This window comes from Protopterus annectens, chromosome 7.part0 (genome assembly GCF_019279795.1).
Source record: "Protopterus annectens isolate FY-2018-M chromosome 7.part0, PAN1.0, whole genome shotgun sequence".
Taxonomy (NCBI): domain Eukaryota; kingdom Metazoa; phylum Chordata; order Ceratodontiformes; family Protopteridae; genus Protopterus; species Protopterus annectens.
Genome location: NC_056739.1, coordinates 958,327,167 through 958,353,149, shown reverse-complemented (window position 1 = coordinate 958,353,149; position 25,983 = coordinate 958,327,167). Strand labels below are relative to the sequence as shown.

Here is a 25,983-nt window from a genome sequence, read left to right as displayed (position 1 = left end):
GGAAATGTATCCCTTTCCTTGATCTCAGAGTTGGAATATATAGTTTGTGGGGGTGCAGAGGGTGCTCCCCTGCAAAACATGAATTTGCAGTGTAGGAGTTACTTACATTTGCTCCTATATGGACTTCATGTTCAGTATTCGACGAAAATGTCGAATCTGCTGAATTCATTCATCAGATTCAACATTTTCAACTACTTAATATGCAGGCATTTGACTTTGATTTTAAATACTTTTTTGTGTTTTACTTCGAAATTTTGATAGTAAACCAAATGCAACACCTCCTGACACCTGCAGATTTATGGCTGGGCAACTTTTGCCTGAACTAAATTCCAAAGAATGCAGTTGTACTGCCAGCATGTAAACAAATGTGTATGTGTCATGAACTGAACAAGCACGCAACTTCTCAATGGTGATATTAATATATCAGCCAGTCATAATGGTGATTTTTTTTATTGAAAAGATAATTCATAAATTGCATTGCTATAGTTATACAAAAGAATAGTAATATCTTTCTAATTATAGTAGCTAAATCCTGTCTGTATGACTTTTGTTTATCTAGATGTGATCATCAGTTCTGTGCAGTGCAGTTTTGTAGATGTCACTTGATTTATTTTTCCAGTGAAACTTTATTAGAAAACCATACATGGCAAAGAGTTTTCCAAAATGGCCTGTCTTCTCCCCCAAAAGATTTCAAGAATTTTAAGAAAAACAGGACCCCATCCTAACCTTACTGGTTTTTTTAGAAATTTAAAAATTAAACCAAAAGGAAACCAATTCCCACGGGGATTGAATTTTGTTGAAAATTACATTTTGAACCAGCAAAAGCAGTTACAGCTTTTTTAAAAATCTTCCTCAAATTCAGAGAATTTCTTTAAGGCAAATGGCTCAGTTCCCTTACCCAAAGGGAATTTTTCCTAAACAACCCTCCAGCCAAAGGTGGTCTCCAGGGTATCATTAAACCAAGCAATACACCTACCAACATTCTTCCCCAACCCGCAGAACAGGGGAAAGATTGTTGCATACCTTGATGTACACAGACAATTGCGCTTACTACCTGGACAGAACCAAGAACAATAGAAAAACTGACCAGCTTCTGGTAGCATATGCAACAGGAATGGAAGGAAAAGCAATTTCAAAACAAACAATCTCAAAATGGATAGGAAATTGCATTAGATTCTGTTACTCTTTTCATGGAAAGGCAACTCCAGAAAATATCAGACCTCACTCCACAAGGGCTACAGCCACTACTACAGCTTTCTTACGAGGAGTGGCTACCAAAGACATTTTAGAGGCTGCTACTTGGAGCTCCGTGCATACATTTGCCAAGCATTATAATCTACCTTTATACTCCAGATCCCGAGCAGGTTTTGCCACTGCTGTTTTGCAAGGGATCTTAACTACACCATAAACTCTTAGTGCCTCCTTAGTGCCTCCTCCCCCAGTTTGGCTATGGTATTCTACCCATTTGTTAGGACTGCAGATGCATTCTTGAAGGACATAGTACAGTTTTGTACCTACCATACATGTAGATGTCCGAGAGGTATGCATCTGCAGTCAGGATTACCCTCCTTCCCTCTGTGGTACTCCTAGGGTATTTGCCCATCTTGTAGCTAGCTGGGGGAATCTATTATGGTGTATTTGTTTGTATATATGTATATACATGTTTATTTCTATTTGCTCTCTATTGTTTGGAAACATTTGCACTTATCCAAATTTAGCCTTCCTAGAGGGCACCTGGCATCTGGGGCAAGAAACACTGAGGAAAATGGCGTCGGCTGATGCCTTTATACCCGCTGAACTGCAGCTATGACGTCGGGTGAAGTGCGACATCAGCCGAAGCCAGACCCAGACTTTGGAATCCGGCCGACCGAAGGGCTGCCTGAGGCCAGGACAACCCATTTGTCAGGACTGCAGATGCATACCTCTCAGACATCTACATTTATGGTAGGTACAAAACTGTACTTTTCATCCCTCATGGACATGAGAGCCATTCAGCAAGTACCACAGCAAGAGCAGGGACAAGGATTTTCTCAAGGCTATTCTTGGTACCCAGAAAGGACAAAGCCTGGAGACCAATACTGGACCTGGCTATCCTAAACACATTCCTGGATATTCCAAAATTCAAAATGTTAACTCTGCAGCAGCTTCTGCCCATGCTGGGCAAGAAGGCTTGGCTTTTGACTTTAGACCTAAAAGAGGCATACCTGCATGTCCCAATCAGACAATCATGCAGAAGGTACCTTAGATTTATAGCTGGCTCAATGCACTACCAATTCTCTGCAGTGCCCTTTGGCTTATCTACTGTGCCCAGGGTCTTCACAAAATGCCTAGCACCAGTAATTGCATTTTGCAGACAAAGAGGAATACAAATATATCCTTATATTACTTGGACAACTGCCTTATTCAAGCAGAGAACAAGGACATCCTACCACAGCATCTGGCAATTGTAAAAAGATTACTAACAGGTCTAGGGTACACAGTAAATGAAAATAAATCAATGCTCGTACCCTCTCAAGAGATAATATTCCTGGGTGCAAGCTTAAATACAACTGTCCAGATGGCGTATCTCACGCCAGACAAACACAGACAACTGACTACTTATTTCAAAATGTTGGCAACAAAGACCCAGTTATCTGCAAGAAAAATTCTGCAGGCTTTGGGCTTCATGGCATCCTGCATACTGCTAATTCCATATGCAAGACTGCATATGAGGAAACTTCAATGGTATCTGAAAAGTGTTTGGACTCAACATTGCCACAGCCTGGAAACAATATTACCCTCATTCCCTGCCTGCAACAGGAGTTTCGATGGTGGGAAAGAGCCTGTCACCTTAACACGGGACAGCCATTCACCTTACCCACAGCCAGGCAGACATTGATAACAGATGCATCAGATTATACCTGGGGTGCCCATATGGCAGGAAGATGTATTCAGGGCACATGATCCGCAAGTCAAAAGCATCTACATATCAATCAGAAAGAGATGCTAGTTGTTCAGAATGCCCTTACAGCCTTCAAGGGTCAACTTCATCCAGGACAACTACTGATAAAGACGGACAATACTACAGTCATGTGGTACATAAACAAGCAGGGGGGCATGCATTCCTACCCCCTCTGCAAACTAGCCATGAACTTGTGGGAAACAGCACTGACTTAGCACGTACATCTGCAAGCACAATTCCTGCCAGGAAGGGTAAATACTCTGGCAGACGAAGTAAGCCGAAACCTAATGGATCCCCACGAGTGGAAATTGGATCCGCAAGTCTTCAGCATGATAACAAGGAACTGGGGATGCCCGGACATAGACCTATTTGCCTCTCCTCACAATTGCCAATTACAAAGATTCTGCTCAAGGACTTATCACAAGCAAGGATGGACTGTGGATGCTGTATCTTTCAACTGGAAAAACCTGGCAGTATATGCCTTTCCTCCTCTGCCTCTCCTCCCCAAGGTACTCCTCAAGGTCAGACAAGAGAAGCCAAAAATGATACTGATTGACCCAGACTGGCCCCGCCAGCACTGGTACCCAATCCTAAAGAGCTTGTCTCAATGCCCAGCTTGGACATTACCTCAAATTCCTCACTTATTGACCCAACAAGACAGATACTGCACAGTCAAATCATGACCTTAAACCTGGCAGCATGGTGGATAATGTAGCCATTCAAGGCACACCTCTCTCTAAAGCAGTGATGGATGTTATTTTAGAGGCCAGGAGGCCTAGCACCAGAAAATCTTATGCAGAAAAATGGAAGAGATTCTGTGCTTGGAACCAGGCACTAGGTATTGACACGACTGTTCCAAATATCCCTCAGATTTTCCAATACTTAACTGAGATGCTGGATAAAGGCTTTTCCTTTTCATCAATTAAAATTCATGCCTCTGCCATTTCAGCTCATTACAATACAGAACCACCTATTTTTTCTCATCCATTGCTAAGGCAGTACCTCAGAGGAGCCAAAAACATAAGACCTCCAAGGAGAGCTCTAACACCTGCTTGGGACCTCAACTGTGTCTTGGAAAAACTCACACTGCCTCCGTTTGAGCCAGCCTCTGCAGCTGATATAAAATTCTTATCCTGGAAAACAGCTCTGCTCCTAACAATAACCTCCGCTAGACGAGTGTCAGAGTTACAGGCACTCATGGCTGTGGAACCTTTTATCATTTTCCACCTTGACAGGGTTTCTCTGAGGACAAACCCTACATTTATGCCTAAGGTAGTGTCCAGTGTGGCCCTTAACCAAACAATTCATTTGCCTACCTTTTACCCAAACCCACAGAATAAGGGTAAGAGACTTCTGCATTCTTTGGACATTCACAGGCAGCTACGCTTCTACTTGGATAGAACTAAAGCTTTCAGACAGACTGAACAACTTCTAGTGGCATATGCTGCAGGATCACAAGGAAAGCCCATCTCAAAACAGACTATTTCAAAGTGGATAGGCCACTACATTCGTTTCTGCTATTCACAGCATGGCAAATCAGTGCCTAAGGGCATTAGGCCACATTCAACCAGAGCAGCAGCCACTTCAGCAGCCTTCCTCAGAGGAGTACCAACCAAAGACATCTTAGAGGCTGCAACTTGGAGTTCAGTGCATACTTTTACAAAGCACTATCACTTACCTCTCAACTCTAAATCCAGGGCAGGCTTTGCCACCGCAGTTCTGCAGGGCCTGGTAGCCTCTCCTAATCCTCTTTAGCCAGCCTCCCCACCTTAGCTTTGGGATTCTACCCAATTGTAATGACTGCAACAGTGAAACACGATGAACATAGTACAGTTGTGTACCTACCATAAATGTAGATGTTCGAGTGTATTCACTGTTGCAGTCCAGGTTACCCACCCACCATCCCCCTTTTCCTTGCTGGGACTTATCTGTACTTCTCTATTCTATACAACCTATTTGGTGTATTTGCTTGTAGATGAAGGAAAAGTTGTTTTTTTGTGTATGCATGCTTATTGGCATAATTTAGCCTACCTTTTTAGGGGCACCTGACATCTGGGGCAAGAAAAACTGAAGAAAATGGCGTCGGCTGCATCTTTTATACCCCTGGCGCACTGACGTCAGGGAGGAGGTGACAGCAACCGACGCCGGACCCAGACTTTGGAACTCGGGCCGACTGCGGGTAGCCTGCCAGCAGGATAACCTAATTGTAATGACTGCAACAGTGAATACACTCGAACATCTACATTTATGGTAGGTACACAACTGTACTTTGTCTAAAACAGAAGTTGTTAAAAAAGGAATAATTAGTAAGGCATATGACTATTGCATGGCAGCTGTAAGAATCAGCTGTAAGAATCAGTCGGAGGAGGATAGAAAAGATTAGGAAGAGAAAGAATGGAAAGGCGATATACAAAATAATAGAATATTTGCATTGTCTCGCAAATATGCAACAAAGTCTTGAAGGTTTAGGATTTTTGCTTGGATGTTTTTTGTACCCCAAGCAGATTTAAGGTATTTTTTTCCTCGGGTATATAGCACAGATTGAAAGTGCAATTGTAAAGAGAGGTAATCAGAAACATTTTTTGTGGCAGATTTTAAAAATTCCCTACTGAGTACTTTGTTAGAAATGTTGGGGAAGCAAATTAGTTATAGCTAAGGAAATGATTCTTTTAAGCTGAAGTATAGGATCTGAATTGCCCAGGCATTGCAAGTCCTCACTAAGTTAAATGCTGTTGGCTGCCAGAAAAGCAATTACTAGAAAATGGAAATCAAAATGTAAAATAGCTGTTATTGAAGTACAGTTTGTGTAAAGGAAATAGGATCTTTAGAAAAGGGAGAGAACAAATTGCATAGAAGTCAACAGAATTTGTTGGAACAAACACATGCATAACTTTCATGAGGAGGAGGAGGAGTGAGATTTAAGGGAAGGCAGAAATTGAGCAATTTATATAATGTTGGACTGAAAGAAAATTGTTAGTGTGTAATACATGAAAATAATGAAAAATGTATCTGATGCATTTTTCTATTAATGCATTGTGTAAAATGTGGGTATTTAATAAAGTTATTAAAAATATTTAAGATTTTAAATGCAACATTTGTTTTGTTTAATGAACAACTAAAGCAAAGGGCTGCATTTTAAGTCTGTTTTCTCATTTTACACTCATTACCACCTAGCCTGAGTGGAATGTCACGGTTTATTATCAAAATTTAGAATGTAGGTTCAGTGAACACGGAAATATCGAACAGCAGTTGACCAATTTCCATGTTGCCGAACGCTATGAGAGCGAGAGTACATATCAGTGAATGCAACTGTGCATTCTCTGATATGTACTCGATGTTATGACTAGAGATCGCAGTACAGTGCGGATTGGGAAATGTATCCCTTTCCTTGATCTCAGAGTTGGAATATATAGTTTGTGGGGGGTGCAGAGGGGGTGCTCCCCCTGCAAAAACATGAATTTGCAGTGTAGGAGTTACTTACATTTGCTCCTATATGGACTTCATGTTCAGTATTCGACGAAAATGTCGAATCTGCTGAATTCGTTCATCAGATTCAACATTTTCACCTACTTAATATGCAGGCATTTGACTTTGATTTTAAATACTTTTTTGTTTTTTACTTCGAAATTTTGATAGTAAACCAAATGCAACACCTCCTGACACCTGCAGATTTATGGCTGGGCAACTTTTGCCTGAACTAAATTCCAAAGAATGCAGTTGTACTGCCAGCATGTAAACAAATGTGTATGTGTCATGAACTGAACAAGTACGCAACTTCTCAATGGTGATATTAATATATCAGCCAGTCATAATGGTGATTTTTTTTATTGAACAGATAATTCATAAATTGCATTGCTATAGTTATACAAAAGAATTCTTCTTCTTCTTCTCTTTTTTTTCGTTTGAAATTAAGCCATGGATGCCCGGTTTTCAGTGGAGTTGAATCGCATGTGGAAGCAGGGCCCGGTTTTCTTATTTCCACAGAAACCACACACAAAGGCACACCACATGCACACCACCATAGAGCCACCTAGGGCCAATTCCACCTCTTTGGATGTGGGAGGGGATGGGGGGAGGCCGGAACCGGGAGGACACCGGACCGACCAGGGGAGGACATGCAGACTCGCAGAAGAAGGCACCCCAGCCGAGGATCGAACCGGGGAACCTCTTGCTGTGAGGCGGCAATGCTAACCACTGCACCACCGTGGCCGCCCATACAAAAGAATAGTAATATCTTTCTAATTATAGTAGCTAAATCCTGTCTGTATGACTTTTGTTTATCTAGATGTGATCATCAGTTCTGTGCAGTGCAGTTTTGTAGATGTCACTTGATTTTTTTTTTCCAGTGAAACTTTATTAGAAAACCATCGAACAGAGTGGGATGCAGAAGCTTAAAAAAAAAGACATTTAATGACCAGTACTATAATCAGCATGCAAACAACAAGGCATACAGTGTTAGAAATAATAATAATTTCCAGGCTAGCCCTCCAAAATGAGGTTACAATACCCACTGGCATATCTTTGTTGACTGGTTAGCTGTTCCTCTAGTACTTACCATTCAATCTGTATTTTCTCTCTGTACTGTGGGTAAAAGTCAACGTTCTCCAGTCACCTCAAATCCAAGAGTAAACCCTTTACATCTACTTATAACTGTGGCTGACTGTTTCCATTTTTATGATGCATTTTTTTTGCCAGCAAAACTGTCATATTTAGAGCTATCAACTCGGTCTGCATGTAGTACCTCTCACCCACACCAGACAAAGTAATTTAATTTAAATGTTAGAATGAGATGAGGGCCTCATACTTTCTGCAAAAGGGAGTGTATTTGAGCTTTAAATAGTGTCAGACCCTGGCAATATCAGAAAGTATGTCAGCAGTCTCCCTCGGCACCTTGGCCACATTTCCAAAATGCTGATACTTGTAGGAAGTATCTAGCCAACTGGTGAAGTATAGAAATATTTTTAAATACATTGCCAGCAAAAAAAAAAAAACAATAACATCTGGATTTGGTGGCATATCAGGGAGCCAGCAGAAGTTAAGACCATTTTTCAGTAGTGACAAGCTGTTGATTATCCCTCTTCTATGACGGTCTGTAACTCTCGGAAGCAGAAAATTCTCTCAGATGAGTATCCTTTATAAAGAACCCACGTATGTTCAACAAATACTCTGCCTTACTAGCATAGGGGTAATAGTGACCTGCTACCCTCCCTTTGTCAGTCTGTCAGATCAGAGCTCATCACACTGCCTGTTTGTGAGAGTGAAGAACCAGTCACCTAGCAGTACCAGAACAACCCTTTACACTCCGACAGAATCCTTTCAGTTTTCTTGTGCCACAGTCTGAGAAGTATCTCTTGAGATGTTGCTTCCCTCAGACTGGATGACGTGAGCTGCAGATCTCTGACAAGAAACCCGTTTTGGGTTTTTATTTCCTCCCTCTACCTTTTTCTACCAGTGCTTGAATAGTGTATTCTACTGCCTTGACTAGCACAGTTAGGCTTGTTGTTCATTTGGAAGTTTTCACAGAAAAAATGTCTGACAGTGCATTTATTTGTTTAGGGTTATAATTATTTTAGGCAACTGAGTAGGATTATAGCATTTTATTTTTTTTTTTCATTTAAATTGTGATTTGGCACCATTTCGTGTGCTAAACATTTCTGACAGGAATTATTGGTTTATGATTTATTTTCTTGTCTAATACTGTTTTAGGCAGTATCCATTAATTTTGACTGAAAGTACCCACCTTAACAAAAGTAGGGGCCTTTTTTGCATGCATTTAGTGCTTGGAACTGGCTAAGAAACTGTCATCTTATTCAGTGTACTTTTTAGAATAGAAACCAATGCAGAAATAGACTTGTTTGCTTTTGGTGCCATTTTGCATGTTAAATATTTTTGCCTGAAATTTTTAATCAGTTTATGATTTATTTCTTGTTTAATACTGATGTTCATCGTGCATACAGCTGCAGTCATAACAGATGGGTTATCCTGCCGTCAGGCGGGTCCTCGGTAGGCCGAATTCCAAAGTCTAGGTCCGGCGTCGGTTGTTGTCGCTTCTTCCCTGACATCAGTGCGGCAGGGGTATAAAAGAGGCAGCCGACGCCATTTTCTTCAGTCTTTCTTGCTGTGCAGTGCCCGAAGCAGAAGCAGTTCGCAAGTGCCGGTCGGCCAGCTCCTGAGATTTACAAGAGTATTTCAGCCGAAGTCTTCTTGAAAGCTAAGTACCCCGTTGGGGAAACTTTTCTTGCCTCAGACCGATGTCAGACAAAGTTAATAATTGCAGTTCATGTGGGAAGTAAATACCGCATAAGGATTTCCACTCTTACTGTATACCTTGCTTAGGCCCAGACCACGACATCTCAGCCTGCCGTTTTTGTGCTAGATTCAACAAACGCACTATTAAGCGTCGGGCGGAGTTCGCCCTTCACTTTTGGCAAAAAAATTAATTATATTATGTCGTCGGATACTCCGACTCCAGTTTTGAGCAAAAAACGCAAAGATAAGGACCGACGTACGAGGTCCGCACCACCTACTGATACCACGCTAAGGTCGACTACCGGTTCTCCGGTACTCAGCGAGGTGCCTACGCAGCCTCTGAGTACCGATGACAATGCATTACCGGTGTCTTCAGTACCTGAGGTCGCAGGCTCCTCGGCCCCCATTCCTATACACCACTCCTGGCGGGGAAACTCAGAATTTAGACAGGCCTGCCATTTCTCAAGGGGTCTTCAGGCCTTCCTCCTTCTCTATTAAAGCCTTCACTAAATCTAAAACAGCCATGAGAACCAAAAAACAGGTTCCTCAGACACCCTCTCAAGGCACCATGCCTAAAAAAACAGATGCTTAAAATGGCTGAGGATTTGATTACTCTTATCAGGGGTTCTCAACTCCCCTCTGACAAAAGGCCCAGATTAGAGGAAGACTACCCTTCCTCAGATCAAGCTTCTATTACCTCAGAACTATCTGAGGACCAGGATTGTGCCTGTTCTCCATTCGAAGACTCTGATGCAGAGGAGTCTATTCCCTCGCCCCCCCCCCCCGAGGACTTCTCTTTTGGGGAAACCCTGCATACTTTGAGGGAACACTTTCACTAGGAGGGACAAGATTATTCAGATTCCAAGAAAAGGCTCAGGGAATTTCTTCTACTCCCCCAGCATAAGCCTCTGGCTATCCCTCCTGTTTTAGATATATTGGATGATGTGTACACAGAAGCCAGCCTTAATCCTGATTCTTTGCCTCCAGCTCCTGTTAAACCAGACAGGTATCACCGGGTTCCTGATTCTCACCAGTTCCTATATAAAAGCCATACTGCTGACCCAGAAACTATTTCACAGGGTCCCAAGGGAGTTAAGGCCTCTACTGCTAACAATCCATTACCTTCAGAGAGAGACTCCAGATCTTTAGAAAGGTGGGAGAAAAAGGTGTACACCTTGGCCACTTTAACCATGAGGGCATTAAACTGTCAGTTCCATATGTTAAAGTATCAACAGTTTTTGCTATCTCAGCTGAAAAGCAAGATGACACAACCAGAACAACCAGATTTAAAAGAGTTGCAGGATTTGTTGCATGGTGCAGAGCAAGTGGGTAAACATACCTTGCAGTGTGGTTTTGATGCTTTAGAGGCCTCATGTAGAGCTGCTGTTACGGGGTCTGTTATACGTAGGCATGCTTGGCTGAAAGAGCAAACCTTACCAGATCATGTCAAAGCTAAATTATTAGATGCACCTCTTCAAAAAGATGTATTGTTTGGTGTTAAAGCAGAGGAGGTACTAAAGAAAATGGAGGAAAAAGCAAAATCAATGCAAACAGTTAAAGATTTCCTGCAGGTACAGCCTCCGCGTTTCAGCAGAAACTGGCCTTCAAAAAATTGGTCCTTTCCAGCTACGGACAGACCTCAAAGGGGCAGATACAGGCGTCCAAGGGGTAGAGGGCAACTGCAAGGATCTTTCAGAGCCAGACAGTGGCAAGCACCAACCCCAAGAGGTGGAGAAGATAGATCACAGTCTTTTAGAAAACAGACACAATGACTTCCCCTTACACCTGCCAAGCAAAGCTTTAATGGCAGCACCTTTGGGTGGAAAACTGACATTATTCTCAAAAAATTGGCATATTGTTACAAAAGACAAATGGATTCTAGACATTATAGACAGAGGCTACAGGTTCCAGTTTCACACCTTCCAAAAATGAGAGGCATGCCAAACCTGCCACAAAATCAAAGGGCAGAGGCACAAAAACAAATTTTAGCTCTCATGGACATGAAAGCAATTCAAGAGGTACCTGCAAAAGAACAAGGTCAAGGGTTTTATTCCAGACATTCCTGGTACCAAGGAAAGAAAAAGATTGGAGACCTATCTTAGACCTATCCATACTAAACACATATCTACAGGTGCCAAAATTCAAGATGCTCACATTACAGCAGCTTCTTCCCATGCTGGGCAAGGAGTCTTGGCTGGTAACATTGGACCTCAAGGAGGCATACCTGCATGTCCCTATCAGACAAGATTGCAGAAGATACCTCAGATTTCTTGCAGGTTCAACCCATTACCAATTCTCTGCATTGCCCTTTGGCTTATCTACTGCGCCCAGAGTGTTTACAAAATGCCTGGCATCAGTAATCACCTTCTGCAGACTACAAGGGATACAAATCTACCCATATCTGGACGACTGCCTGATCCAAGCGGACAGCAAGGACATACTACTTCAGCACCTGGCATTTGTAATAAAACTGTTGAACTTCCTGGGATACACTGTCAACAAAAATAAATCAAAACTAATACCCTCTCAACAAATAATTTTCCTGGGTGCCAGCTTGGATGCAACCACCCAGATGGCCTACCTCACGCCAGACAAGCAAGGGCAACTGTCTCAATACTTCAGAAATATGTCAACTTACACCAGGCTAACTGCAAGAAAAGTCCTGCATGCTCTGGGATTCATGGCATCTTGCATCCTACTAATCCCATGTGCAAAGCTGCATATGAGGAAACTTCAATGGTACCTAAAAAACTTATGGTCTCAACACAGCCACAGCTTGGAAGCAATTATACCACTCATTCCATGCCTTCAAAAGGAATTTATGTGGTGGGCTCAAGCTTGCCAAAGAAACACAGGTCTTCCTTTCTGTGTACCTCAAGCAACTCAAATCATCACAACAGACGCCTCAGACTACGCCTGGGGAGCACACATGACAGATCAGTGCTTTCAGGGAAAATGGGCAGTAAGAGAAGCTCCTTCACATCAACCAAAAGGAAATGCTAGCTGTGCAAAAGGCTATTATGACCTTCAAAGACCTACTGCATCCAGGCCAGCTGTTGATAAGGACAGACAACACCACAGTGATGTGGTACATAAACAAACAGGGGGGAACTCATTCATACCCCCTGTGCAGGCAAGCCATGACCCTTTGGAACACAGCACTGGAACTGAAAATTCAATTACAGGCACAATTCCTGCCAGGGAAGGAAAACACACTGGCAGACAACCTAAGCAGAAATATGACAGATCCACACGAATGGAAGTTGCATCCTCAAATTTTCACAAAGATAACTCGGGCATGGGGTCAGCCAGACATAGATCTCTTTGCTACCCACAGGAATTGCCAGTTGAAAAAATTTTGTTCAAGGACCTATCACCCACAGGCCTAGAAAGTGGATGCACTTTCCTTCAGTTGGACAACATTGACCGTCTATGCCTTCCCGCCTCTTCCTCTGCTGCCCAAAGTTCTATTAAAAGCCAGAGCAGAGAGGCTGAAAATGATTCTCATTGCTCCAGACTGGCCAAGGCAACAGTGGTATCCGCTCCTGAAGAGCCTGACACATTCCCCACCATGGATCCTACCTCTAGTCCCTCTTCTGTTGTCCCAGCACAACTACAAAACTCTTCACAGCCATCTCAAAACTCTAAATCTAGCTGCATGGAGAATTCCTTGATTTCCCAGCAGTTTCTCCTCTCCAAGGAGGTGCAGGATGTCATCTTGGAGGCCAGAAGACCTTCTACTAGAAAGGCCTACTCCGCCAAATGGAAACGATTTTGTGCCTGGAATCAAAAGAAGGGACAGAATCCTTGGGTAATAAATATACCTCAAATTTTACAGTACCTAGTTGAGATGTTAAACAATGGACTTTCCTTCTCCTCCATCAAGATCCACTCTTCAGCCATTTCTGCACAATACAACACAGATCCTCCTTTATTCTCTCATCCTCTCTTAAGGCAGTTCCTCAGTGGGGCAAAGAATATAAAACCCCCAAGGAAACTACCAGTCCCTGCTTGGGACCTCAACTTCGTATTGGAAAAGCTGACCCTTCCTCCCTTCGAGCCAGCTTCTTCATCAGAGTTACAGTACTTGTCATGGAAAACAGCCTTTCTTCTGGCTATCACCTCAGCTCGCAGGGTTTCGGAGCTACAGGCCCTCATGGCTGTGCAACCATTCATCATTTTCCATCAGGACAGAGTTTCCTTATGAACCAACCATACCTTTATGCCAAAGGTAGTATCCAGTGTGGCTTTGAATCAGACTATCCACTTACCTACCTTTTATCTTAATCCACAAAACAAAGGGGAAAGACTACTACATTCCTTGGACATTCACAGACAACTTCGTTATTATTTGGACAGGACAAAGCCATTCAGGAAATCTGAGCAACTCTTTGTGTCCTATGCTGCAGGTGCTCAAGGAAAGGCTATTTCCAAACAGACAATTTCAAAATGGATAGCCCACTGCATACGCTTTTGTTACTCATTTCATGGAAAAACTGTGCCTGCATGCATCAGATCCCACTCCACCAGAGCCACAGCTACCTCTGCAGCCTTCCTCAGGGGGGTCCCTACCAAGGATATTTTGGAAGCAGCCACTTGGAGTTCAGTGCACACTTTCTCCAAGCACTATCACCTCCCACTATACTCTAAATCTAGAGTGGGCTTTGCCACAGCAGTCCTGCAGGGCATCCTAGCCCCTCCTAGTTCCACTTAGTGCCTACCACCCTTACTTAGCTTTGGGATTCTACCCATCTGTTATGACTGCAGCTGTATGCACGATGAACATAGTACAGTTTTGTACCTACCATAAATGGAGATGTTCGAGTGCTCATACAGCTGCAGTGCAGGTTTCCATCCCTCCTTCTCCTCTTAGGACAGGCCTTATGACAAACACCTTTCATATAACCTTTTTTGGGGTATTCTTTTATGGTGTATTTGCTTGCAACTACTGTTTTTGATTTATCAACATTGCATTTTTGCATAACATTATGTTTGCCTTCCTTCTGGGGGCACCTGACATCTTGGGCAAGAAAAACTGAAGAAAATGGCGTCGGCTGCCTCTTTTATACCCCTGCCGCACTGACGTCAGGGAAGAAGCGACGACAACCGATGCCGGACCTAGACTTTGGAATTCGGCCAACCGAGGACCCGCCTGACGGCAGGATAACCCATCTGTTATGACTGCAGCTGTATGAGCACTCGAACATCTGCATTTATGGTAGGTACAAAACTGTACTTTTTAGGCCGTATCCATTCATTTGGACTAAAACTAATCCCCCCCAAAATCAGGACTTTTTTGCATGAATTTTGTGCTTTGAACCGTGCTAGTGAAAATCCTGTCATTTTCTTAGTGTAATGTTCAGAATAGTATCCCTACAGAAACAGCCTTTAGATTGCTAGTTAGTAGGAAAATAGTGTGATTTGTCCATCTTCTTACTAGACTGATCTACATCCAGTATTTAGCATTGTTCTGGCTAGATGTTCTTCGTGTTTCACTGTTGCAGTTATTACATTTGGGTTATCTGCTTGCAGTAGCCCTCAGTCAGCCTGATTAACAAAGTCTTGGGTCCTGCGTCAGTTGCTGTCCCTTCTTCCATGATGTCAGGTCGTCAGGGATATAAAACATGCAGCCGACACCATTACATCAGTCTTTCTTGCTGTGCGGTGCCCGAAGCAGATTCAGTTCACAAATGCCGGTAGGCTGACTCCTGAAATTTTTGTTTTCGAGTTTCAGAACCGAAGTCTTCAACTAAAGCTAAGTACCCCATCGGGGAAACTTTTTCTTGCTCCTTACTGATGTCAATAAAAGTTAATAATTGCATTACTTGCGGAAAACAAATACCTCATAAAGATTTTCATTTGTACTGTATTCCTTGCCTAGGCCCTGACCACGACATACCTTGCTGTCGGTTTTGTGCTTTATTTAATCAGCGCACTATCCGTCGTCAGTGTATTTTCACCTCTAAATATTTTGGTTCTCGGTTTAATTATCCAAAAATGTTGTTGGTTAGCCATCCAACTACCGGGATTTTGAAAAAAAAAACGCAAAGCTAAAGACAGAGACAGGCTGCCGAGGTCCAAAACTGCCGACAACGCTTCTCCTAAGCCAGTCGCCAGTTCACCAGTACTCAGTGAGGCGCTTTCGCAGCCCCTGATACCCGCTACTTCTGATTCGCAGGCCTCTACTGAGACCCATTTGGAGTTCAGTATGCCATGAGATGCTTCGACTATGGAACCCGTGGATGTCTCTACCTTGGATGGGTCCGGAGCCACTTTGCTGGCACCGGCTTCTGAGGGTGTATTCAGGCCTACGGACTTGCATATTAAACCGACGCCTCCTTCTTTTAGGCCTAAATCTCAAACCATGCCTAAAAAACCAATGCCCAGGCTGCATGCTCAGGCCTCTATGCCTAAAAAACAAATGATAATAATGGCTGAAGATCTTATAACTCTAATCAGGGGAAGCCAACCTCCCCCTTCTAAGAGACCTAGGACTGAAGTTATTTATGAATCTTCTGACCAGGATTCTGTTTTTTCTGATTCTTCTGATGATCTGGATTTGCCGTTATCTATTTATGACGATTCTGATGCAGAGGACTCTATTCCCTCTGCTTTCCTCTCCAGAGGATTTTTCTTTTGGTGAAATCTTACATACTCCAAGGGAGCATTTCTACTGGTAAAGCCAGGATTGTTCTGATTCAAAAAATAGGCTTAGGGATTTCTTACTCCTGCCTCAGCATAGGCCTTTAGCTATTCTTCCTGTACTAGACATTGTTGATGCTTTTTCGGAATCTAGTTTGGCCCCTGATTCTTTGCCTCTTGCTCCCAGAAAACCTGACGGATATTACAGGATTCCCGATTCACACAAGTTCATTTTTAAAAATCCTATTGCGGATCCAGAGACTATTTCACAGGGACCCAAGGGCATTAAGGCTTCTACTGCTAAAAATCCTACCCCTTCTGATAGAGACTCCAGGGCGCTGGATAGATGGGGTAAGAAGGTTTACACTTCTGCAACCTTGGCCATTAGGGCTTTAAACTGCCAGTTTCATATGTTAAAGTATCAGCAACGTGTTATTGGATTGCTTAAACAGAAAATGATGATGATTCCTGACTGTGCAGAAAATAAAGAATTACAGGATTTAATGCATTCTGCTGAACAAATTGGAAAACATATTTTGCAATGTGGATTTGATTCATTAGAGGCCTCTTGCAGGGCTGCTGTTACTGGGTCTGTGGTCAGAAGGCATGCTTGGCTTAAGGAGCAATCTTTGCCTGATCATGTTAAAGCTAAATTGTTGGATGCTCCCTTAAATCAGGACCGCCTGTTTGGCAACAAGGCTGAGGAAGTTCTTAAAAAGATGGAAGATAAAGCTAAATCTATACAAACTGTTAAAGATTTCTTACAAGTTCAGCCTCCTAGATTTAGTAGGCACTGGCCCTCTAAGAATTGGTCCTTTCCAGCCCCTTCCAGGTCTTCTCAAGCCAAACCCAGACCCAGCAGAAACCCCAGGTTTCAGTCCCAGGGGACACACAAGACTAAGCAGTGGGGGGTTTCCGCACCCAAATCAGGGAGTAGTAAGACTTCCCCCTATGGAAAACTGTCTCAATGACTTGCTTTTAAAACTTCCAAGCACTTCCCAACTGAATGCTTCTTTAGGCGGAAAGATTGGTCTGCAGGCCAAAAACTGGGAACTGATTACCCAGGACAAATGAGTTTTAAATATAGTGTCCCAAGGATACAGATTTCACTTCCATACCTTGCAACACCAAGCGGGTGGCCAGATCTACCCCCAAATCAGTGGGCAGAAGTCCAAAATCAAGTACTCTCTCTTAAGCATGGGGGCTATTCAGCTGGTACCAGAAGAGGAAACGGGACAAGGTTTCCATTCGAGACTTTTTCTGATACCCAGAAAAGTCAGTACATGGCATCCTATCCTGGACCTTTCTACTCTAAATACCTTTCTGGTGATTCCAAAATTCAAGATGCTGACTCTTCAGTTGCTTCCTATGCTAGGCAAAGATGCATGGTTGGCAGCACTAGACTTAAAAGAAGCATACCTGCACATCCCTATCAGGGAGTCTTGCAGAAGATACCTATGCTTCAAAGCAGGCTTACATGCACGATCAGTTCTCTGCACTGCCCTTTGGCTTATCTACTGCACCCAGGGTATTCACAAAGTGCCTAGCTCAAGTCATTGCATTCTGCAGGCAAAGAAATATTCAAATATACCCATACCTGGACGATTGTCTAATTCAGGCAGAAAGCCAGGACATACTTTTGAATCATCTGGCCTTTGTTCAGAGGGTACTGACTTGTCTTGGGTACACCATAAACGAAAATAAATCACACCTAGCACCCTTTCAACAAATTATATTCCTGGGTGCAAGCTTTAATACAACTTCCCAGATGGCTTTCCTCATGCCAGAGAAATGAACTCTTTTGACAGTCTACTATAAACAAGTGGCCACAAAAACCCAGTTATCTGCAAGGCAAATACTGCAAGCCTTGGGGTTCATGGCCTCTTGCATTCTTCTAATTCCATATGCAAGGCTGCATATGAGAAAACTGCAATGGTATCTCAAAAGCCTATGGTGTCAACATTCACAGGATCTAGAAGCTATGATTTCTATCATACCTTGCCTACGCCTAGAGTTCCTTTGGTGGGCAGAGGCCTGTCACCAAAACAAGGGACTACCATTCACACTACCCCCTGCCACCCAAACCTTAACAACAGATGCATCAGACTATGCATGGGGGGCTGACCTGGCAGGAAGTGCATTCAGGGCAAATGGAACCCAAGTCAAATGCACCTACACATAAATCAAAAGGAAATGTTAGCTGTACAGAATGCTCTGACAGCCTTCAAGGACCACATTCTTCCAGGACAACTAATGGTAAAGACGGACAACACCATGGTAATGTGGTTCATAAACAAGCAGGGGGGTACACACTCTTACTCCTTCTGCAGACTAGCCATGGCATTATGGAACACAGCCTTGGGCTACCAAGTGAATCTACAAGCTCAGTTCCTGCCAGGAAAACTAAATACACTGGCAGATGGACTAAGCAGAAACTTCATGGACCCACACGAGTGGAAACTGGAACCAAGGATTTTCAACATGTTGAAAAGCAAATGGGGGAGCCCAGATATAGACCTGTTTACCTCCCCCCAGAAACATCAATTGGACAAATTTTGCACAAGGATTCCCCACAAACTAGCTTTTAAAGTGGATGTTCTATCCTTCAGCTGGAAAAAACTATCAGTTTATGCCTTTCCTCCTCTGCCTCTGCTCTCCAAGGTACTACTAAAGATCAAACAAGACAAGCCAAGGACGATTTTAATTGCACCAGACTGGCCACGCCAACACTGGTACCCCCTCCTGCGCAGTGTGTCACGCTTGGCCCCATGGCACTTGCCTCAGACTCCTTCCCTGTTGTCTCAGCAGGAGAACCAGATTCTGCACCCTCAGCTCCAAACCTTGAACCTAGCAGCCTGTCTAATTATCTAATCTCTCCTTTACCACCCCTCAGTAAATCAGTGATGGATATCATTTTAGAGGCTAGGAGGCCTACTACTAGAAAATCTTATGCTGCAAAATGGAAAAGATTTTGTACCTGGAACCAATCTCAAGGGATGAGAGCAGCAGTGCCCAGTTTACCTCAGATTCTACAATATTTGACTGAGATGCTTCATAAGGGCTTGTCCTTTTCCTCCATCAAAATTCATGCCTCGGCCATTTCAGCTCATTATAGCACAGAGCCTCCCCTCTTCTCTCACCCACTGCTCAAGCAGTTCCTCAGAGGGGCCAAAAATTTAAGGCCACCGAGGAGAGCTCCAGTTCCAGCCTGGGACCTTAACTTTGTCTTGGAGAAACTCACACTTCCACCTTTCGAAACAGCTGCTACTGCAGATTTAAAATTCCTTTCCTGGAAAACAGCTTTCCTTGTAGCAATCACTTCTGCAAGAAGGGTATCTGAGTTACAGGCCCTTATGGCAGTGGAGCCTTTCACCAACTTTCATGCGGACAGGTATCCCTCAGAACCAATCCCACCTTCATGCCCAAGGTGGTATCCAGTGTGGCTCTTAATCAGTCCATTCATTTGCCTACCTTCTTTCCTAACCCACAGAACAAAGGGGAACGGATACTGCACTCCTTAGATGTGCACCGACAACTTAGATTCTACTTGGACAGGACTAAACCTCAAAGGAAATCTGAATCGGGGACAGAGGGGAAAGCTATTTCAAAGCAAACCATTTCAAAATGGATAGGCCACTGCATTCATTTCTGCTGTAAGCACCATGGAAAACCTATCCCACAGGGCATCAGACCCCATTCAACCAGGGCTGCATCTACCTCTACAGCCTTTCTCAGGGTCTTTCCTACAAGGGACATCCTAGAAGCTGCTACCTGGATTTCTGTACATGCTTTCACCAAACATTATCATTTGCCAGTTTTCTCTAAATCAAGAGCTGGTTTTGCCACTGCAGTCTTGCAGGGCCTTATAGCTGGTCCTAATTCTATTTAAATTCCTCCTCCCAACCTTAGCTTTGGGAATCTACCCAAATGTAATGACTGCAACAGTGAAACACGAAGAACATAGTGCAGTTGTGTACACTTACAATAAATGTAGATGTTCGAGTGTATTCACTGTTGCAGTCCTAGTTACCCTCCCTCCAACCCCCTTTTTTCTTTTGGCTATACCTCTACTCTCACTTACTATGCTCAAAAAGCTTTTTGGTGTATTTGCTTTTTTTTGTTGGAGGTATATCCTTGTATTATAGATTTAATTGCTTCCCATTAAGGGGGCACCTGACATCTGGGGCAAGGAAAACTGCATGTTATATACCCCTGACAACCTGACATCATGGAAGAAGGGACAGCAACCGACACAGGACCCAAGACTTTGTTAATCAGGCCGACTGAGGGTTACTGCAAGCAGATAACCCAAATGTAATGACTGCAACAGTGAATACACTCAAATATCTACATTTGTGGTAAGTGTACACAACTGTACTTTTCTTATACCCTGACTTGATGGACTCAGACCCTAACCCCAACTACCTTCCCCATCTGCACCTAAAAAAACAAAAGAATAAATCAAACGTTATGCTTCAGCCTACGGGTTTGATTCTGCAACAGACTTAGCTTCAGGCACGCTATCAGACCACTTGCCTTCTGTTACCTCTAGGTCCCTACGGGTGGCCGTAGTACCACAGCTGTGCTTGACGCAAGGGTCGGACATAGCCTCCATGGCTGTACAGCTGCATGAGAAGACCAAACCCTTTAGGTGCAGGGGAAATCAAGGGTGCAGAATCTGTTGCCAGAATTGATACTTTTTTTCAGGTGATTCTTCCACTAGTGTAGTGTATGCCAAAAAGGGAGAGAAGTCCCAGTGGGTGGTGGGACAGCAGTCTCTTGAGTTTTCACCTGAGATGATAGCTATGGCTACATTTATTGTTCAAGCAGTTGACTGTGCGATGCATATGTAAGATACAAGTAACTCTGGCACCTAAACTCCTAATCAGGCTGTTAAGAATCCTCCTTGAAGGAGATTCTGTGTCTAAGGACTTTGACTTGAGTCAGATCAGTCAGGTTCCTCTGATAACGAACAGGTACCCATCCAGTTGTTTATTTTTCTCAAATGTTAACTTCATTTAAAGGTGTATTCAACAGGGAGCCATTTCCGGCTGCTTCCTGAGATTAACAGAGCTTATGACCTCTTTGAGGATGAGGCTGCAGACATTGGGACCTTTGGTCAATTAATCCCACTGTTGGAGGATGTCTTCAAGAAAGCTTGTAGTTCCAGTCTCTTTACTGAGACTGTGTCTGAGAAAGTATTTAAGAAATGTGAGGTAAGATCTTTTGTTTGTGGACCCTGCTTTGGTGTCCCCATTGAATTTTGCTAATGAGAAGGCAAATTAGACAAATGGCTACAGTATCAGGGAAAGAAGCTGGCCCCAGTCTAGCACAGTAGCTTTTAAAATGTTTAACAACCAATGTTTAATGTAGAAGTTTGTGTTGAGATGCATGTACCTGCAGTGCAAAAGGTCTGTGGTATGCTTGGTTGCACACACACAATTTTTCTGATGAGCTAAAAAATTAGATTTTGAATGCTCCTCTTTTTGTATGTTTGGTACAGCAGCTAATCAGATCCTTAAACACTTTGATGACAGAGGTAAATTGATAGAAGGAGTGTCAAAAATGTTCCATGTTCCTAAGTTCTCTTCCTTTAAGCATGATAACTTTCAGCAGTCTAACAACAGAAGTCCCAGACAATTTATATTGTTTTATTTTATATTATATTATATTACATGATATTATATTTTTATATTATTTTTCTTTTGTTTACTGGGATAGTCAGACTGGTTGAGAGCCTATTTTCAGCAGAGGCCCAGGGAGAAAAGCTTCAGAGAAGAATTATAGAAAAATGTTTTCAATTAAAAAAAAAAAAAGTATTAACAGTTTGTCAATTTAAGTGATGCACACAAATATAACATGATTTAGGATGCATACAATAATTAAATAACAATGTAATGTTAATAATTTCTAGCAAATTTGAAAGGATAGCCACAGATGTAACAGAACATAAAATGTTCTTCATGTTTCACTGTTGCAGTCATTACATTTGGGTTATCTGCTTGCAGGTAGCCCTCAGTCGGCCTGATTAACAAAGTCTTGGGTCCTGTGTCAGTTGCTGTCCCTTCTTCCATGACGTCAGGTTGTCAGGGGTATAAAACATGCAGCCGACGCCATTACATCAGTCTTTCTTGCCGTGTGGTGCCTGAAGCAAAAGCAGTTCGCAAGTGCCGGTCGGCCGACTCCTGAAATTTTCGTTTTCGAGTTTCAAAACCGAAGTCTTCAACTAAAGCTAAGTACCCCATTGGGGAAACTTTTTCTTGCTCCTTACAGATATCAATAAAAGTTAATAATTGCATTACTTGTGGAAAGCAAATACCTCATAAAGATTTTCATTCGTAATGTATTCCTTGCCTAGGCCTTGACCACAATGTACCTTGCTGTCGGTTTTGTGCTTTATTTATTCAGCGCATTAACCATCGTCTGTATATTTTCGCCTCTAAATATTTCGGTTCTCAGTTTAATTATCCAAAAATGTCGTTGGTTAGCTGTCCGACTACCGGGATTCCGAAAAAACGCAAAGATAAAGACAGAGACAGACAGCTGAGGTCCATAACTGCCAACAACGCTTCTCCTAAGTCAGTCGCCAGTTCGCCAGTACTCAGTGAGGCGCTTTTGCAGCCCCTCATACCCACTACTTCAGGCCTCTACTGATGCCCATTCGGAGTCCGGTATGCCGCGAGATGATTCAACTATGGAACCCGAGGATGTCTCTACCTTGGATGGGTCCGGAGCCGCAGTGCAGGCAACGGCATCTGAGGGTGTATTCTGGCCTACGGACTTGCATATTAAACCAATGCCTCCTTCTTTACTTGGGCCTAAATCTCGATCCATGCCTAAAACACCGAGGCCCAGACCACATGCTCAGGCCTCTATGCCTAAAAAACAAATGATAAGAATGGCTGAAGATCTAATAACTCTAATCAGGGGTAGCCAACCCCCCCCCCCTCTTCTAAGAGGCCTAGGACTGAAGTTGATTATGAATTTTCTGATCAGGATTCTGTTTTTTCTGATTCATCTTATGATCTGGATTTGCCCTTTTCTACTTATGAAGATTTTGATGCAGAGGACTCCATTCCCTCTGCTTCCCCTCCTGAGTATTTTTCTTTTGATGAAACATTGCATACTGTAAGGGAGCATTTCATTTGGGAAAGCCAGGGTTTTTCTGATTCAAAAAAGAAGCTTAAGGATTTCCTTCTCCTACCTCAGCATAGGACTTTAGTTATTCCTCCTGTACTAGACATTGTTGGTGATGCTTTTTCGGAATCTAGTTTGGCCCCTGATTGCCTCCTGCTCCCAGAAAACCTGACAGATACTACCGGGTCCCTGAGTCCCACAAATTCCTTTTCAAAAATCCTATTGCAGCTCCAGAGACTATTTCACAGGGGACCAAGGGCATTAAGGCTTCTACTGCTAAAAATCCTACCCCTTCTGATAGCGACTCCAGGGCGTTGGATAGATGGAGTAAGAAGGTTTAGACTTCTGCAACCTTGGCTATTAGGGCTTTAAACTGCCAGTTTCATGTGTTAAAGTATCCTGTTATTGGACTGCTTAAACAGAAAATGATGTTGATTCCTGACTGTGTGCAGAAAATAAAGAATTACAGGATTTAATACATTCTGCTGAACAAGTTGGAAAACATACTTTCCAATTTGGTTTTGGTCATTAGAGGCCTCTTGCAGGGCTTCAGTTACTGGGTCTGTGCTCCAAAGGCATGCTTGGCTTAAGGAGCAATCTTTGCCTGATCATGTTAAAGCTAAATTGCTGGATGCTCCTTTAAATCAGGACCGCTTGTTTGGCAACAAGGCTGAGGAAGTTCTTAAAAAGATGGAAGATAAAGCTGAATCTATGCAAACTGTTAACGATTTTTACAAGTTCAGCCTCGTAGATTTAGGCACTGGCCCTCTAAGAATTGGTCCTTTCCAGCCCCTTCCAGGTCTTTTCAAGCCAAACCCAGACACAGCAAAAAACCCATGTTTTAGTCCTAGGTGACACACAGAACTAAGCAGTGGGGGGCCTCAATTTCCAAATCTGGGAATAATAAGTCTCCCCCCTATGGTAAACTGTCTCAATGACTTCATTTTAAAATTTCCAAGCACTTATCAACTGACTGCCCCTTTGGGGGGAAAGATTGCTCTTCATGCAAAGAATTGGGAACTCATTACCCAGGACAAATGGGTTTTAAATATAGTGTCCCAGGGATACAGATTTCACTTCCACAGGTTGCCAACACCAAGTGGGTGGCCAGACCTACCCCCAAATCATTGGGCAGAGGCCCAAAAACAAGTACTTTCTCTCTTAAGCATGGGGGCTATTCAGCTGTTACCAGAAGAGGAAAAGGGACAAGGTTTCTACTCGAGACTTTTCCTGGTACCCATAAAAGACAATTCATGGTGTCCTATCCTGGACCTGTCTACTCTAAGTACCTTTTTGGAGATTCCAAAATTCATCTGGCCTTTGTAAAAAGGGTTCTAACTTGTCTGGGGCACACCATAAATGAAAAGAAATCACACCTGGTACCCTGTCAACAAATTATATTCCTGGGAGCAAGCTTGAATACAACTTCCCAGATGGCTTACCTCATGCCAGAGAAACAAATTAATTTGACAACCTACTTCAAACAAGTGGCCACAAAAACCCTGCTATATCTGCAAGACAAATACTGCAAGCCTTGACGTTCATGGCCTCCTGCATTCTTCTAATTCCATGTGCAAGACTGCATATGAGGAAACTACAGTGGTATCTAAAAAGCCTATGGTGTCAACATTCTCAATACCTAGAAACAATGATTCCTATCATACCTTGCCTATGCCTAGAGTTCCTTTGGTGGGCAGAGGCCTGCCACCAAAACAAGGAACTACCTTTCACACCACCCCCTGCCGCCCAAACCCTAACAGACGCATCAGACTATGCATGGGGGGCTCACCTGGCAGGGAAATGCATTCGGGGCAAATGGAGCCCAAGTCAAATGCACCTGCATATCAATCAAAAAAAATGTTAGCTGTACAGAATGCTCTGACAGCCTTCCAGGACCACTAATGGTAAAGACGGACAACACCACTGTTATGTGCTACATAAACAAGTACGGGGGTACACATTCTTACCCCATCTGCAGACTAGCCATGGCATTGTGGAACACAGCCTTGAGCTACCAAGTGCACCTACAAGCTCAATTCCTGCCAGGAAAATTAAATACACTGGCAGACGGACTAAGCAGAAACCTGATGGACCCACACGAGTGGAAACTGGAACCAAGGATTTTCAACATGTTGACAAGCAAATGGGGGAGCCCAGATATAGACCTGTTTGCCTCTCCCCAAAACTACCGATTGGACAAATTTTGCACAAGGACTCCCCACAAACAAGCCTGGAAAGTGGATGTTCTGTCCTTCAGCTGGAAAAACGTATCAGTCTATGCCTTCCCCCCTCTGCCTCTGCTCTCTGAAGTACTACTAAAAATCTAACAGGACAGACCAAGGATGATTTTGATTGCTCCAGACTGGCTGTGCCAACACTGGTACCCCCTCCTGCGCAGTGTGTCATGGTGATCTTCATGGCACCTGCCTCAGACTCCTTCCCTGCTGTCTCAGCAGGAGAACCAGATTTTGCACCCTCAGCTTCTAACACTGAACCTTGCAGCCTGGCTAATTACTTAATCTCTCCTTTGCCATCCCTCAGCAAACCTGTGATGGATATCATTTTAGATGCAAGGAGGCCTAGTACTAGAAAGTCTTATGCTGAAAAATGGAAAAGATTCTGTGCCTGGAACCAATGTCAAGGGATGAGCACAGCAGCGCCCAATTTACCTCAGATTTTACAATAATTAACTGAGATGCTTTACAAGGGCCTGTCTTTTTCCTCCATTAAAATCTATGCCTCAGCCATTTCAGCTCATAACACAGAACCTCCCCTCTTCTCTCATCCACTGCTCAAGCAGTTCCTCAGAGGGGCCAGAAATTTGAGACCACCCAGGAGAGCTCCAACCCCAGCCTGGGACCTTAACTTTATCTTGGAGAAACTCACTCTACCTCCTTTTGGGCCAGCTGCTACTGCAGACTTAAAATTTCTTTCTTGGAAAACAGCTTTCCTATTAGTAATCACTTCAGCTAGAAGGGTATCTGAATTACAGGCCATTATGGCAGTGGAGCCTT

At 43.2% G+C, this 25,983-nt stretch overlaps 1 protein-coding gene across 1 annotated transcript in view; it reads left to right on the top strand.

Moving 5' to 3' along the window:
- Positions 1-25,983, top strand: part of LOC122806800 (RNA polymerase-associated protein LEO1-like) — a 344,162-nt gene that overhangs the window by 260,276 nt on the left and 57,903 nt on the right. The gene's annotated exons all lie outside the window — the stretch shown is intronic.